At 38.9% G+C, this 16788-nt stretch overlaps 1 pseudogene; it reads right to left on the reverse strand.

The window, feature by feature from the left end:
• Positions 1–857: 857 nt before the first annotated feature.
• On the reverse strand, positions 858–13346 carry LOC139475444 (peptidase M20 domain-containing protein 2-like; annotated as a pseudogene).
• Positions 13347–16788: the final 3442 nt, after the last annotated feature.

Consider the following 16788-nt stretch of genomic DNA (forward strand, 5'->3'; position numbering starts at 1 on the left):
AATTGAAGACGAAGACGACGATCCCGGCGATGACGTGGTGTCAGAACGGGTCCTCGGTAAGGCCTGTGACATTGGAGGTGTCAATCGTCGACGCACGGTGTATGCACTAATGTGTCGCTGTTGTGTCCCCATGGTCTGTCGACAAGTAATGGGGGAATGCATGTGCATTTGACTTGGCACGGGTTACCATGGCCGTTGCCGTGATGCTTTTTGGCGATCGCTTTTATTGTCATCTGCTTTGTTTTTTATCATCAAATTATTTTTTTTCGGACAAGGTTATGTTAAATTTTAGAAACTTTGACAAAAAATACCCAGATATTTTCATGCAGTGTTACTTTGGGTTACGTTTCTTTTGCAGTTCAGTATACAATGCATATTGGTGTGTTAAGTAAAAACAAAAGTGACATGAGAATCCACATTTGTACCTTTTATAACGACTTATAAGGATAGACAATCGACCAAATAAACGATATAATATTTTAGATTTTAAGATGACACTAACTGTTCACACATTCTGTTAACCAGGATATCATTAGATATGTCCTTTCAGTAGCATCCGTCGTTAGTGTCTGTTGATATCACACTGGAATAAATTGTACTTCATTCAAGGTGAAGGATGACGCATTCGGGGGGAAAAGTCACTATTTGGCAGATGTAATCTAAAAGCACTTTTGGTACAGAACGGATTTGATGACAGCTGCTCAAAACACGTTAAAGAACGCCCACACTTAGAAGGGTGTGTGTTGCAATACCTACCGGCCATGACAGATGTACTGTAGTCATATGATAAAACTAGGGTGTTTTTTTAACTTATTTTGAATAGTATATGGAACACACATACTACTGCAAAATAGTTCTTAAGCAGAACTCATATCCTTGCTAAAGTCCTCATATATGTCTGCCTGGATATTTTGTGATGTGTAGACATCAACAGCAGTCATGACCAGGGCCTTACCGATGTCCAACGTGTAGGGCTGTGCTTCAGGTGAACCTGGAAACAATCATGTTCAACACATAGAAATGTCATTTCAGCGTCTGTTGATATGAAAGCAATGAACTGAAGCCGATTTTTGAAGGAAATCTACAAAATGAAATATCTAACGCAAGATAGGTGGCTGAAAGGTTCAGAGCTTAACCATGATGGACTGCGTTTATGGAGTTACAAGCCAATCATATTTCAACAAAATCCCCTCCGAGGTCCACACAATGATGCTGGAGTGACTGAATCACACTAGTGTAGAAGGCTAGGTGGTGGAAGAAGTCCTCCTCAGCTGAGACGGCCTATGTGGTCTAGTGGCAGAGCGTTCGTCACCCGGCTGCGTCATACCAAAAGACTATAAAATATTGTACTTGCTGTTACCATGCCTTGCGCTCTGCATTAATGGGCTAAAACAAGGACTGGCAGGTTCAGAGTAAGTATACAGTGTCTGAGTGGGGTATTCATATTAAACTGAGGGCATGGCATCTCAGTGGGCAAGCACTATAACATCAGCATTAATTAGTTCAGACTAGTACAAGGTGGCCACTCACATACACATGCCTGCACATCGCTATAAAAGTGCAATAATCTTGACGTTTAACCCCATTTCACCTCACCTCATCACATCAACAGCAGCATGACGGTATCATCTTTTGCATTATGAGTCCCAGGCAGATTGCACTTCAAGTATCGGAAGAGGTGGGCATATGGCGATTCCAAATCTGGCAAATACGGTTGATGTCCAATGAATTCAAGGCAACAGACGTTCGGAGGAGCAACAAAGCTTCAGTGAGTTGTCTTGGACGTTTAGCCTTCATATTGTCATGCAGCGATCACACAGATTATAATAACTTTGGCCTTTAATAGCCTAACCTTTGAAGTAGTCCAGCTGTAGAATTCCTTTAGAATCCCAGAAAACCAATGCCATCATCTTGCCAGATGATGGAACTATATTTGCCCTTTTAAGAGTAGACGTCGGACTGTTTCCGCTGGTTTGACTGCTGTTTGATCTCTGGTTGATAGTGGTGAACCCAAGACTCATCCATAGTTACGAATATCTCAACAAAATCAGTCAGCAGCCTTGGAACCCAGCGTGCTGAAACCTGTAAAATTCCCATTTCTTTCCTCAGAATGTTCTCCATTATCTCCTGAGAGATGACATGTGGAGAGTACTCAATCCTCCAAAATTATAAAATGCATTTTATAAACATTTTTGTCAGTGGTGGTAGTTGAAGGTCTGCCTGATCTCGGCTCATTTGGAGATGTTCCTTCATTTCGAGATACTTCCTGACAACGTGGTAGCCAATTTTGATCATTAGTCATCACCAAAGAATACAAAGACACTTTGATAACTGAAGAAACGTGCTGCCCGGTTGTGTATTTGGTTCAAATGCAGACTTTAAGCATGGACATTAATTATTGTGCTAAAAACACACTGATCCGGAGTAAGTAAGTGATGGAGTGAGTAAATATTTCCAGCGATACACGGTTTCGGATACGCAGTACACCCTTCGTAGTTATGCTCATCATCTTACAGCCACATTTCTTATGTTTGAAATCAAAACCACAAAGGCAATATTTATTTTATTATCTAATATCACTATGAAGCAATTAAATATGGCTAACCTGTTTTTCATTTATAAAATAAGTTAATGTCTGAGACCATTTGGGCTCATCATGGTGCAAGATATCATCAACATATCCCTTAAGAAATCACCAAAATGTTCATGATCTTTAAATGCTAACTTTGTGGAGGCCATGCTGAATCTCTATTGCTCAGTTTTAGTGATCGAATTCTCTTCCTTACATCATATTTTAGAGGTTTGTCAGATCACAAGACTCATATAGTACTCTCAACAGTATTTGTTCGTCGTTGTGTTTGTTTATAATGATTTAATCTCACCAGCAGCTGCTGTGAACTCCCTTGTGTGGTTGAGACAGCCCTTTACCCCGACGTAGTAGATAGGGTGGATACTAGGTACGACGTAGGACACGTTTCCCATGTCTGTGGAACCTATACACACACCTTTCAGCTTTTCCTGCTGGGTAAACTCAACTCCAATAACCTTAGCATTAGCAACAAAGGCATTGGCCAGAGTCCTGTTGGTTACAACGTTGGAGTATTCCTTTGGGTCGAACTCGTATTCAAACCTGTGACATTCGAAACATGACCATCACTTTTCGACTTGATAACATAGGTAAGCATGTGTATGTATATTTTTTAGTACTCTCTGCGTTCAGAGTAAGAGAAATCGTAGATTTTATCAATTAAACATTTATTCCATTTAAGTAACGAAATACTACTACTAGCGATCTTCACCTTTCCAATTATGTTTTAGACTCGCCACTCACTTTTTTTTATTTATTTATGCATGTAGATTAATGTGTATAAGTATGATTAATAATATAAATAAGTTGGATACCGATTTTGTAAGCACAGACGATTGACCCCCCTCAGTTGTAACAGAGTTATTGATTTACGTGTATTCTGTAGGATGGTCATCAGGGCCCGGGATCAAGAAACTAACTTAAGATCATATTTTGTCTTAACTCTTAAGATTTAGACTTAAGACCAAATTTTGTCTTAAATCGGGGATCACGAAGCTCAATCACTGAGAATATCTTAAGTCTAAGACAAAATTTGATCTTAAATCCTAAGACTGCCCATGAGTAGACTTAAGACAAAATTTGTAGCAAGAAAGATGGCGGAGGTTGTTCGCCTCATGCGTTGCCTAGGGGCTAAAAAGGACAAAATAGCATTTCGAGACCGATTCAACCCTCTTGATCTGTACAACGACGAAGAGCTCTTTGAGAGATACAGATTTCGTCGTCCTACCATTTTTTTCATCGTTGGTATAACCGGTGATGAACTGGCATAGATTCTACCCCACTCAGCGTTCCCACAGTCTCCCACCTATTATTCAAGTTTTGATATTCCTTCAGTTTTTTTGCTATTTGGGCTTTCCACCTTCAGTTGCTCAGTCGCTTTGTGTCAGCCATATTGGATAGTGTTTACAAAATCACGCTATACGTACACCGGTAATGAGACGCAAATACCATCACGTATATTTCAAAATCAGCTGCGATACCTACATCCTTGAATTCCTCATACATTTTAGAATCAAATGCCAAATGGTCTTTGTCACCAATACAAATTGTCTAGATGTAATGAAGCAAAATAAATCAGTCGTGAAAACGAACGCTGAAAAAAGTGCACTTGTTGGAAATGTAAACAAAGCGATTCGTCTTTTCGTTGAGTACATTGGCTCAGCATTTTCAGAATAAACACGGGAAGAGAATCGTAGGGAGAATTAGGGAATATATACATTGCAATGATTTGATATTTTCAACAGAACTTGTCCAGTCTGACGCCATGACTGACTCAAAATCACGCATAAAGACAACGGTATTTATCAGTATTTATCGGAATTTCCGTTGGTTTCAATGAAAAATAAAAGAACAAATAACAGTACACAGATTGTAAGACTGGGTCTGATTACTTACAAGTCACTTTTATGTATATAAGATCCCTGAATCAACGAAAGTCCCCTTGTAAAATCCCGCGTACTGTTGACAGTCAACACGCCATTTTGTAAAAGTCGGTCACCGGTAGTGATGTCATACGTCAATATATGTTGTACATATTAGGTAATTTCTTTGAGGTGAAGGTCCTTGAATGAAAGTACACACGATAATTGTGTACTAGCAGGCTATTTACAGTTTCAATTATGATGTAGATCGTGCATGTCTTGTGTAAATTTTTTCACACATTTAATTTCACTTTGGATATTAATCAATGTTCAATATGATATCATAAGTAGATATAGGCCACAACATGTATGAAGCTTTTAATAATATCCTGTTTGTTTGAACAATGTTTACACAGGGGGAAATTGATAAGTTTATAGTGTCGTATACGATATTTCTTTATTTTGGACAAGTGATACTAGATGAAATGTAAATGCAACTGCAACATGTATGTATTTATAGGGAGTGTAATAGTCAATATTATAAGTTCATATAAGCAGTGTCCATGAATAGCTGTATAACTAAACTGAAGATATAACTTAAAGAAAATTGATATTATTTTTCGTTGAAATATATGCACAAATTTCTAGAAGAATTGTCCTTGTCTTGGAATTTTTTTTATGCCGTTTGATATACAGAACAGTGATATCTAACGATTCGCCAGGTGCGCGTTAGTCACAAACGACTTATGAATTATTTCTCTAGTTTTGCATTATATAATCAATGGGTTCATCCTTTATCAAATATTGTGACCACAAGATATTAAACTGTTTACTATATTTCTACAAGAATTGTAAAAAGTTTTAAAATATAACCCGTGCCATGTACCCCGTTGGTGGACGATTATCCTTATACGATTATCCTGTTAATTCTATACCAAGAGAGCTTTTTCGCATCTTTTATGGTATAATTTTGAGACAAGCTGATGAGAAATATAAATACATAATAATGAACAAATACATGTACAATATTGAATAATAATTTTGTTTGGTTCGAAATAATTTTTTGAGTACTTGCATGATTACGTAAAATTGATGCCAAACAGGTGCGTGTCTTGTCCAATTAAGATACACTGTACATTATCGAATTGTTTATTTATTCAAGACATTATTTACATGGTAAACGCAGTCTTTTTATGTTGTGTCGAAAAAGCGTCAAATTCCGTTTTAAACACATGGACTTTTTCCATATCATGAACGAAAATTAGGGGAGATATATATCAATCAAAATACCAGTGTCGTCTTTCTCCGACGTTATCAAAGACAAACAAGCAGCCATGACGTCAAATAGAATTGTGTCATTTTCTTAGTAATTAATTACATTTGATGATACTGCTAGTGATCCATTTAGATAGGTGCAACATTAGTCAAATTACACTTGCACAATCAGGAGAATGTTGGAATTTAAGGACTAATTTATGGTTTACATAGGGCCATCCATTTCACTATCACTAATTTTTTATGAAGTATAATTTCATAATTTCTGATGGCTTTTTTATGCCTAAACGTATACAGTTTCAATATCAATATTTGTGTTAGAATATTTTGGTTCCTCGTGAACAAAACACCACGAAAATACACTGTCCTTACCCACAGCTAATTCTCACCAAGTGACCCTAGTTACAATAAACTAGTGCTAAGCATAGCGGAGTTATGCCCCCTTTCCTTTGAACGCGTGTAACCTCTCTGTCGCCTTTTGACGTCATAGCGGTAAATCAGTTTTCGTCATTTACGGCAGGCTATTTTTTGTATTGAATTTATGTCGTCATACATACTCATATAACTCTATTTGATATATATTTATGTCGTTCAAATATGAGGCAGTATTTTGTTCGCTCACAGTTTCGGTAAAGCTGCTAAATAATTTTTTTTGTCGCACAGTACGTTTATTGGTGTACGCTAAAAAGCAGAGAAATTTCCTGTTTTTCGACGCAGAATAAATTCTCGGACAAAACTTAGAAGCGTCTTTTTTTCAAACCGGTTTAATATTTACAGTTAAATTTACACCATCAGATAGTAAATTTAATATTCTACATCACTGCGTAATTTTATAGCCAGAGGTAGATCCAGTGCCGAGTGAGCGCAATTCTCGCACAACCTTCTCTTTTCCGATCTTAGGAAAATGTGTGTCAGAAAAATAACCTCGGCATCCAATGATTACAGTAGTGCGATATTACGTGAGCGTGTCCCTATGACGACGGTCTTAGACTTAGACTTAGCTAAGATTTTGCTGAGACCGTTTCAAGATCCAGTCTTAGAGCGAATCTTAGCTAAGCAAAATCTTAAAAACTTAAGACAAAATTCGTGCTTAGCAAAATTTGAGCTAAGACCACTTTCATGATCCCGGGCCCTGGTTTATGATATTCACCTAGAAATTAATTAAGCACCCCACTGGTTGTCCAGGCCATAGCTGTACAACAACAAGGTATCATTGGCTTTAAGGCCTGAGCTATAGTGGAGAATAACGTGTCTTATGTAAGATGAGACTCTTCACTAATGAAACAAAAGAAAATGTTCAAATATTTCATTGCACTTATAACACAGTTGCGATAGTGCTGTAATTGAGCAAAAATTGATAACCACGAAAAGTATGGATCTCCAAAGTTCCATGATCTGATATGAACGACCATTGCTGTACAAAAAGGTTCATTGTTATCTTACAAAAATCCTGAAAATTAGTAACAAGTGTAAACGCCCTGAGCCTGGATGACAGATTCAACCCATCCTGTTTCCTCTAGCTAGTGAGTCTTCTGATACCATCAAGAGTTAACTGCTGCCACTCCCGATGCTATGCAGCCTCTAAAGCTGCACACATTCTATACTGGTGGGTCCATTGCCTGCAGCTAACGTCCAAAATGTCCTCAATATGTCAATAGCTTGGCAAAGTATCAATAGCATAAATGCCGTCACAGCAATTAGCGTTGTCGCCAAACAAACACAGGTCGAGTGACAAGAGCATGACCGTCAAAATGTGGCACAACAACAGGATTCAGGATGTCCTGTGTGTGACTATCGCCGATAAGATTGCCTCGTACTCGTGCCTTGTCCAGATTACAGTCATGAGATGTTGCTCCCCACACCATGGCGGAGCCTCCAGCATACGGGACTGTTGATGCAATGTTCCTGGGTGTTTCTGTGTCTCCAAACCTGCATCCACCCAACTGGGCCGTGCAGCAAGAATCTGCTTTCATCAGACCAGGGGTGGTCGGGTAGCCTAGTGGTTAAAGCGTTCGCTCGTCACGCCGAAGACCCGGGTTCGATTCCCGACATGGGTACAGTGTGTGAAGCCCATTGGAATATTGCTAAAAGCGGCGTAAAACCATGTTCACTCACTCACTCACTCCCTCATCAGACCAATGGAACCGTCGCCAAGTACACAGATTCCCATTACGTCAAGCCATACAGCAAACTGGGGCTGGGACGGGCAACTCGGGTACCCGGGTCGGGTGGGTACTGAGGAGGACCCGGGTACCCACAGTACTACCCGGGCCCGTGGTTAGTCACGTGATATATTGTTTAATGACAAACATTCTATACAGTACAGGTCAGTGGTTACGCAACAGGTCGCTAATGATTTCTTACTATGCACCCCCTCCTTCTGACTTTTCATATGGTTGAATAGAGATATAAATTAAGTCAACGTCAGTGTATGCATGATCAGATTGGTTAATACATGTATCTAAATACGTTTTGCCAAGGCCATGGTAAAAAACAACAACAGACATTTTATACCTCTCTCTTGAGACCTAGAGTGGGTACCCGGGTAGGGTCGGATAGTATGGGGTTGGGTACCCTGGTAGTACATTTTGACTCGTCCCAGCCCTACACCAAACCAATCGAATCTGATGCGCAGTTAACAAGGGACGTCTGGTGACCCTCCGCGACTTCAAAACAAATGATTGTATCCAGTTTTGGACAGTTCTGGTGAACAGATGACTGTTGGGAAGCCATTGTTCTTTCGGAGCCCTGTCTTCCCGTACAGTTGCCTTTCGGGGTGGCCCTGGTCGTGGACGGTCCTTTCCATCCCGTGTCTGTTTTCTGACGAGTCTGCTGATGACAGTATGGTTATAGCCAAGTTGACGCCTCATGGCTCTGTACCACATAACTGTGTCATGCATGCCAATAAGTTTCCAACGGAGTACCCTGACAGCCTCCTGCGTGTCATGGTTCTATGTGCTGACTAAACATTTGGATAACTGACACTTAATATACCTTTAATTGCATCAATATCTAAGTGCGTTTCGTATCGTACTAAGGTGTATATATATCATCTGGTTTTTCCTCACAATAAGTTATTTTCATGACTATACTAGAGCTCGACAGCTATTCTATGAATGAGAATCATGAAACTTAAATTTGTATAAACGGGTATATCAAGGTTCTTTATTTTGTCAGGAGGTAATATATAAATGTCTAGGTGTAAAGATTTCCAACACTCTATTGTCTGTATATTGGATTGCGGAGTTAAGCCTCAGTGACTTGGGTAATTGCGTTGCATCGTAAACTAATGGTTTCAAACGTTGGTCATAATATTAACCTCTAGTTTGTCTGGTCCAGATTGTTTACATGCCTTGAAAAAGATTGTTGATTGTGATTTTGCATGTTTACCACTCTAATTACGCGAATCTTTCTCTGCAGACGCGTTTATAGATTCTACCAGACAATTACCATTAAACCTTTTACAAACTGAAATAAATTTCTACCTCATATATAGATTACACACTGTCAGACTTCTGTCCCATACTCACGATACTCTCTTTTTTGTCGGACATAAATCCTGTTAACATTTTGCAGACTAGACAGTAAACATTGTAAATATTAAATTATCTTAACATTTTGTGACCTGCTGCCGATACACCCAGGAATGGTTCTTCTAGATACTGACGGTGCACCCTGTGGCTGAAGCAGCAGCCTCTATACACTTGGACACTTTCTCCTTCAGAACGTTCAGCTCTTTGTCTGTAGGTGTCCTCAGGGAGTATTCGAGTTCTGAGACCTCAGGAATGACGTTTGCCTTCACACCTCCTTTCTTTATGATTCCTGTACTCAATGATGCAATTAAATGGACGTGGCGTCGCAACAGGCGAAGGGGGTATTATGAATAAAATAGTAAAAAAAATGTAGTTCGTCATTTCCATTTGATTGACCAGAGAACTATTCCCTGCAAAAAAAATAAAACGTAAAAGTAGTAAAATCGTAAATATCTTAGTGTTGCCGACATCCATACTAAATTAATACCAAAAATGAATTGGTCGTTTTTGCATGGATTGGGATTAATTAGTGTGGAAAGAATGAGGTAGTGCAGGAATTTGGTGAAGAAACACACGAACATGTCATGCACGTGCAACATCACTTGTTTGGCTGTAAAAACGTGGGGTTTTCATTTTCATGCCATCAATCCTACAGCAAGCGAACAACGAAAACATGCCACGACGACGGCAGCCCAACGCAACAACGCCATCTAAAGAGAGATATATTCATCGTTGCTTCCATGAGTATATCAGTTATATCACAGTATGTCACTTTGGTGAGACCCAGGGGCGCGGGATATTTACAACAATAACAGCAACTGCAAACAGGAGAATCACATTCAGATTTAGCAAGGTTTCCCACGTAGTACCAAGTACCACTACAAGACTCTGGAACCGTATCCGGTCGACCACGTATCACTCCCAGAGCACAGGACAGATTCATACGTCACTTACGTGGAAAAAAACACCAAAGGCAATGCCATGATTGCGTAGGATGTTTTGCCCAGACAGCAAAAGACTTTTCTGGGCGACCAGTTCGAGGTGTCATTTTGACGGACCTGCATCGTCGCCTGCCACGTCAATGATGTCAAAGTTACAGATTATGCCCACAACTGCGATGGAGACAAGTTGTGTTTAGTGCAAGTCATGATCACGTTGTATTCTTCGAGAATTCCCAAAGACAACGACCTCACACGGCAAGACTGACAACAGCCTTTTTCAGGAATCACAATATCCAGGTCCTGCTGTGGCCCACCAGGTCTCCAGATTTAAACCCAATCGAAAATGTATGGGATGCACTGGATCAACGACTGCGAGCACGTCAGCAACAACCACACAACCTCCGAGAGTTGGCAAAAACACTACAAGCAGACTGGGTGAACATTCCCCGGGCCACAATCAGAAATCTCATTGCTTCCATGGAATCGTGGCCATACACGATATTGAGAACAGATGACCTTCACCTTGAGAATCTACTGTTCAATGTGTGCTATATGGAACCTGGCTCTAAGACAATGATATGTGTCAATTTTGAGCAATCGATTACCACATCTTGGTTATTTGAATGATTTGGTTTGTTGTTTAACGCCGCTCTCAGCAATATTCCAGCTATATGACGGCGGTCTGTAAATAAACGACTCTAGACCTAGACACTCCAGTGATTAATATCATTAGCATCGATCCACGCAATTTGGATCGATGACATGCATCAACCAAGTCAGCGAGCCTGACCATCCGATCCCGTTAGTCGCCTTTTACGACAAGCATAGTCACCTTTTACGGCAAGCATGGGGAATAGTATACATAAAAGTATCACTTGTGTGGGTTTTTTTTGCAAGGGTTACTTGTCAACCACCTTTACCATGCTCTCTCCAGTCAGGTTCCATCTGTTGTCTGTGAGGTAGCACAGGACGGCGGCGTCAAGAGCGTTGATGCCGTCCCAGGGAAATCCCGCAGCGTGAGACGCCTTGCCTTGGAACTTGATGGTGCAGCTGTTGATACAAAAATCCTATGTTACTCAAAAACGTTCAGGGCCACCAGATTATTTTATGTGACTATAGTTGATCTGTCATACCAAGAGAGCATAACAATAGTAATATGAAAGAATCGGATGTTCCTTATGAGTATTATATTTTACCTGGTAAATTGTTTGTGGAAGAAATATTAGTATGAATGACATGGATCAAGATATGAACAGCCACATATACAATTTATGCCATTTCGTGTCATTGAGTGTGGTGACATCATAATGATAAAGGGGCATGGGTGGCCCAGTCTACGGCGCCGCGATTCGCTGTGCAAAGTTGCATCCCTTGGGCACGCCAGAAACCTATGATTGTGAGTTCGAATCCCGGTTGGCACCGATTATGTTTCTAGGTTTGTCAGCACAGTACCCGTGCTCTTGGGTTTCACCAAAGTGGTACACGTCTGAGACCTGCATCGCTTCGGGGTTTCCTCCCACATTAAGCTGACACGCCGCGATATAACTGAAATACTGTTAACCGCGGCGTTACATCCAACTCACTCACTCACTCATAATGATGAATAAAGTTAAATGATCACCTGAAAAAACACTGGAACATATGAAACAAGTTAAAATTGGAATTGCATCGGACATCATTGTTGTCACTGATGTGCCAAATTTGGAAATGTCCTCCACATGTCTACCTTGATACGTTTTGAAAGCTTTACTTTCGAGGCCTTGATTATTGTAACCTTGATCAAACAACTTCTGAGCAAGAGTTGTAAGACACTCTTTGAAATCCTCGAAGTGAAGGAATGCTCGATTGTACCTCAAAAGTTGTGTAATTTAGTGCTGCAGCTGCTGGATATAAAGGGAAAGTGGACTGAGACATGACATTTGTCAAGATATGAACAGCCACGTACACAGTTTTATGTCAAGTGTCATTTTAACTACAGTGTTATCATGATGATAAATGATAGATTATATCAATAGTGTATATATCTTACCTTACGACGGCCAGAAACAAAGGACATGCGTTACATATGGTGAAGGATGCGCCATCATCGCAACATCAACATCGTTGAAGATGTTAGCGTTGGTGAGATCGAGTTTACCACCACCGTCCTCTTCAGCTGGAGTGTCCAGAACAGTTATCTTAAAGAAATGGACATTTCGCAATTTAGCAGGTCCAAACAAAAGCATTTCATTTAAACTGTCTGCTTTGAATATTATCTCGGTTTCTAGTGTATCAAGCGCGTCCGCTTGGTGTGGGAGGAAAACTGAAGGTAATGAAACATTTTGGAGAAACCCACTTACACTGACATACTGCAAAGTGATGGAAGTCTCATGATCAGACGTTTGAATCATGTATCATATTCAGGACAGATTGTGGAATCGAACCCACGATCATTGGAGGCGAGGGGAGGAAGGGCTGCTATTGTAACGAAAAAAGAAATTGTCCCAGAAAATGCTTGAAAAAATAAATTATGCTTAAGACCCTTGGGAAAAAAATGCTTGGCACACACAAAAGAACATTGTTGCAAAATGTTTTTACCGAATAATATTAAGACGCATGGTGTAAATTAAAACAACATCTAGTTTTGCAGTTGTAGCTGAAAGACATGCATATGCATACAAGTACAATATCTTGAACATGACGCTACCCTCCATTTAACCTCCCATTTCTACAACAAATGATACATGCTTCACATATGATTCCCTGAGAGTCAACACTGCATGACATCAGTACAACTGACCTTCCCTCCCTTTCCTGTAGCCTGTAGTGCCGCCTTCACTCCAAGACCCGCTGCCACGCCCACTTCAGCTATCAAGTTGTGACCACAAGCGTGTCCGATCTCTGGCAGGGCATATTATTCACATATTACGGCCACATGAGGACCTGTTCCATCTTGACCAAACACTGCCCGGAACGCTGTATTCAGTTTGTAATTCCTCTCAACCTTAAATCCATGCTTCTCAAGAAAATCAGTCAGTACTTGGTGAGCATTAATCTCCTCATAATAAAGTTCAGGTTTTTCCCATATGGCCTGACTGATTTCATGAAGGTCAGCCGCATACCGGTCTATTTCCATACATGCTGCATCCTTCATTGTTGTTGCCGCCATCCTGCGTGCAACAGCATTGTGTTAGTAAAAGCAAAACTCGATGGGACCTTAATCAGTAAACGAGCGTCATGCTCATCACACTGATATTCATACAGTTCACGTCATATTCCTATTAACCGCAATGTCTCAGTGACTCGAGGTGAAAATAAACTTTTGAACTTATGTATATTTGATGACCGTGATAAACTGGGCCACGACAAAGGTCGAAGTTCGTTAACCGGATATCATTGGCCTGTCGTTAAAGTTATATGTACATGGGTATACTCTACATAAATCCTTTTAAAGCAACACTTACCTGAAGAACATTTTTTGTGTACTATTAATCCTCGGTGATCTGTTAAAGTTTCAATGTACCTATGCTAGTGATAGGAGAAAAAAGTATATTTGAAACGAAACGTTGTTGATTTTGGCATGAGAAATAATCTGCTGAAAAATTCAACTTTATCAATGAATATAACTGTACATATCTTTGTCTTAGGAGAACAGTGTTTAATTGTAATTAATACCGTTATGGTCATGTTTGATGAAGTATGGACAACCGTCATTACAAATTGAACTACTGAATTGCTCAATGGTATAGATGTTGAATAACAAGGTCTATTTCAGCAACATATCGTAAGTGATTATTTTTGTTTATCTGCTAGATATTTCTGTTCCTCTGCAAGAGCATTTGACCTGTGTGTCTAAAAAGATATACCATAAGCATCACTTAATACAGTTAATAAGTTAATACTCTCGTTAATAATATATTAAAATACAATATTGTCCTATTGTCTAATTCTGCGGGATTTTTTTCATATTTGCCTGCTGTTTGTTTGTAATTCTCAAATGCTGCATGCACAGAACGCGTGCAGTGTTTGTTTATGTGTTGTTTAACGCTGCACTCAGCAATATCCCGGCTACATGACGTAATGACGTTATGTACTGCATCTTCCATTGTAATGATATGTGTAAATCTGCCTTCAAAATCCGTATTGAGCTATAATGCCACTCACAGAGAGTTGAAATCTTTTGATGCGTGTCGTCAAGTAGGTCCACTTTTGTTTCAGCCAACAGGCACTCCGTTCTGAGACATGATACTGCATTCATCGACGCCGAAGTGATGTAACAATTATATCAATTATATCCCGCCAAAGTTTCCATTAGGCTCAAACGATTTGCACAAGGAAGTGACAACATATGGTTAGGAAACGTAATGCAAACACATGTTAATATTATGTATACATTTGATATCAAACAGTACCAACGTCACATATTGTTAAGACAGTGGTACACTGTATGAAAACAATTAAACTGTGTTAATAAGGGTCCAGTAGACAATCCCCTTCCACTGATTTACCCATCTGAGCTAGAAATAAGAAAAACGCTGAAAACCGTCGTCTCTTTCTTACTTAGAGCATGAGGGTTCAATGACAAAAAACTATTCACAAGACTGTTTGACAAGATGTGCTCATAAAGGAGATAAAGTTTCAAGACTGACTGTACAATATCTCGCCACGAATTTAGTTGCTTACAGTGAACGACTCTTTCAGATGACCTTGTTTTCCTCATCACTATGATAGAGCTGAAATACACGGTGAAGTGAAACCAAACAATTTTGTGTGTGCATCATTTGGTGTTATTCAATTTTAGTTATGCCATTCGTGCATCTAAACCAGACAATTACAAAAAAACACTTATGGACACCCACATATGACGAAGAATAGATCTGCACTTAGTCTAGTTATTAAACTTTAATTTTAAGCAGCACTTTCTGTATCACAGTTCAAAAGCCAAAATATTGTTATTCAGTTCAAGTACTTAGCAGGTAAACCATTCAATTAACAACACCCTGAATATAACCTTCCCTCCTGTCCTGAAAAGGAGTCCAGGCAATAAAGTGTTAAACCTAGGACAAATTGCAAAAGTTTTCATTTTGCGTTTTTTAGCATGGAATAACTTATATTAGTATTAAACATACTTAAAATGTACATGATTAATATTTTAAGTGGAACATATAAAAATCAAGACTTGAAATTATTGACCAAAATCGAGATGGCCGTTAGCTCAAACGGAACTCCATGCCAACAAAGCGCAAAAGCGCACGTCAACATTCTACAGAAGAAAATGCAACTGTTTTCCTTGGTTTGTATACACAGAATAACATACTAAAGTATAAACCTATCCAGTTTTATATATATATATGACGTTAAATTCGTCACGTTTTCCCCTATTGAAAAGTATAAATTATGAACACTTTCCATCAAACTGGATAATAAAATCATAATTGTTTAAGCATATATGTACAGAATCATCATTTATATAAACGAAAATGGCCAAATTATACAAAATATGTTTGAGATTTATTGAATTTCCTAATCCCCGGTCTTTCATGGAAATATAAAGTATAGAAGACTAGTTATACCAAAATATTGTATAGAAGCAGGTAATTTGTATTTCATTTATCAAAATTCATTATTCTAAAACATTTTCACTTTCTAAAATACTTTTTACAAAACTGTGTATAGTTTTTCCTCCAATTTACTTTCCTTTCTTTATCATAATATATCTATATCTTAGAACTGTTAAAACAAATGATTTGAGGGTAACTTTTCAAAAAATAAATAAACTGAGTTTATATACGGATGAACAACTTCTTTATTACAATTAGTAGCAATGTTAGAACCTACACCGAAACGTCGTTCCTAATTGTAATAAAAAGGTGTTCACAAAGACCATGATGGTCTGAGCAGATACATCGTCAGCCACATTCGAGTCATTGTTAATTTGCATTATTTACTATTGGAAGAAGAATTATAACCAAGTCATTCTTGAGCCAGTTGTGGGTTGTATAGACACTGACATTAGCTCAGACCTGCATAGCTCACAACAGGCTTGAAAATTATAATGCTGGGAACACAGGGATAATCATATCCAGATAAGGATAGTCATGAGGACAAATACTATGGTGTCACCGATACTGGTGCGTGCTCTGGCTTAATAAGGAATGGGGAGTGAATCATTGAATCCAAATGTTGTTCGGCCCTTGCTTAACATTAAAGCAAGAACACTTGCTTTAAGAATAAAGCGAAGCAACACACTACGGGAGGAATATACACCATATGTACATGTACATGTATATTGATCAATCTTTATTCATTTCGTTGTGTAGGCCACATGTCCATTCTACATTACAGAGATACACGAAGAGAGAACATTCACAATACATCAATTAACATACAAAAGGCGTAAGCACATAGATTTATAAGTGGAAATACCTACATTTTGTGTATTGGATACATTATTTGATGACGTTATTATTTCAAACCTATGTAAAGTCAGGAAAAGATGGTATTTTCGAGGAATATATTTACATTACAAATAAACACAAACTTATATTCATTTTCATGAATATTTTTGTTTGACAAACTTAAGATAATCAGTAGTGATTTAATTCCTTTTT

Source organism: Haliotis cracherodii, unplaced genomic scaffold, assembly GCF_022045235.1.
Source record: "Haliotis cracherodii isolate W230 unplaced genomic scaffold, xgHalCrac1.p SCAF_3, whole genome shotgun sequence".
Lineage (NCBI taxonomy): Eukaryota > Metazoa > Mollusca > Gastropoda > Lepetellida > Haliotidae > Haliotis > Haliotis cracherodii.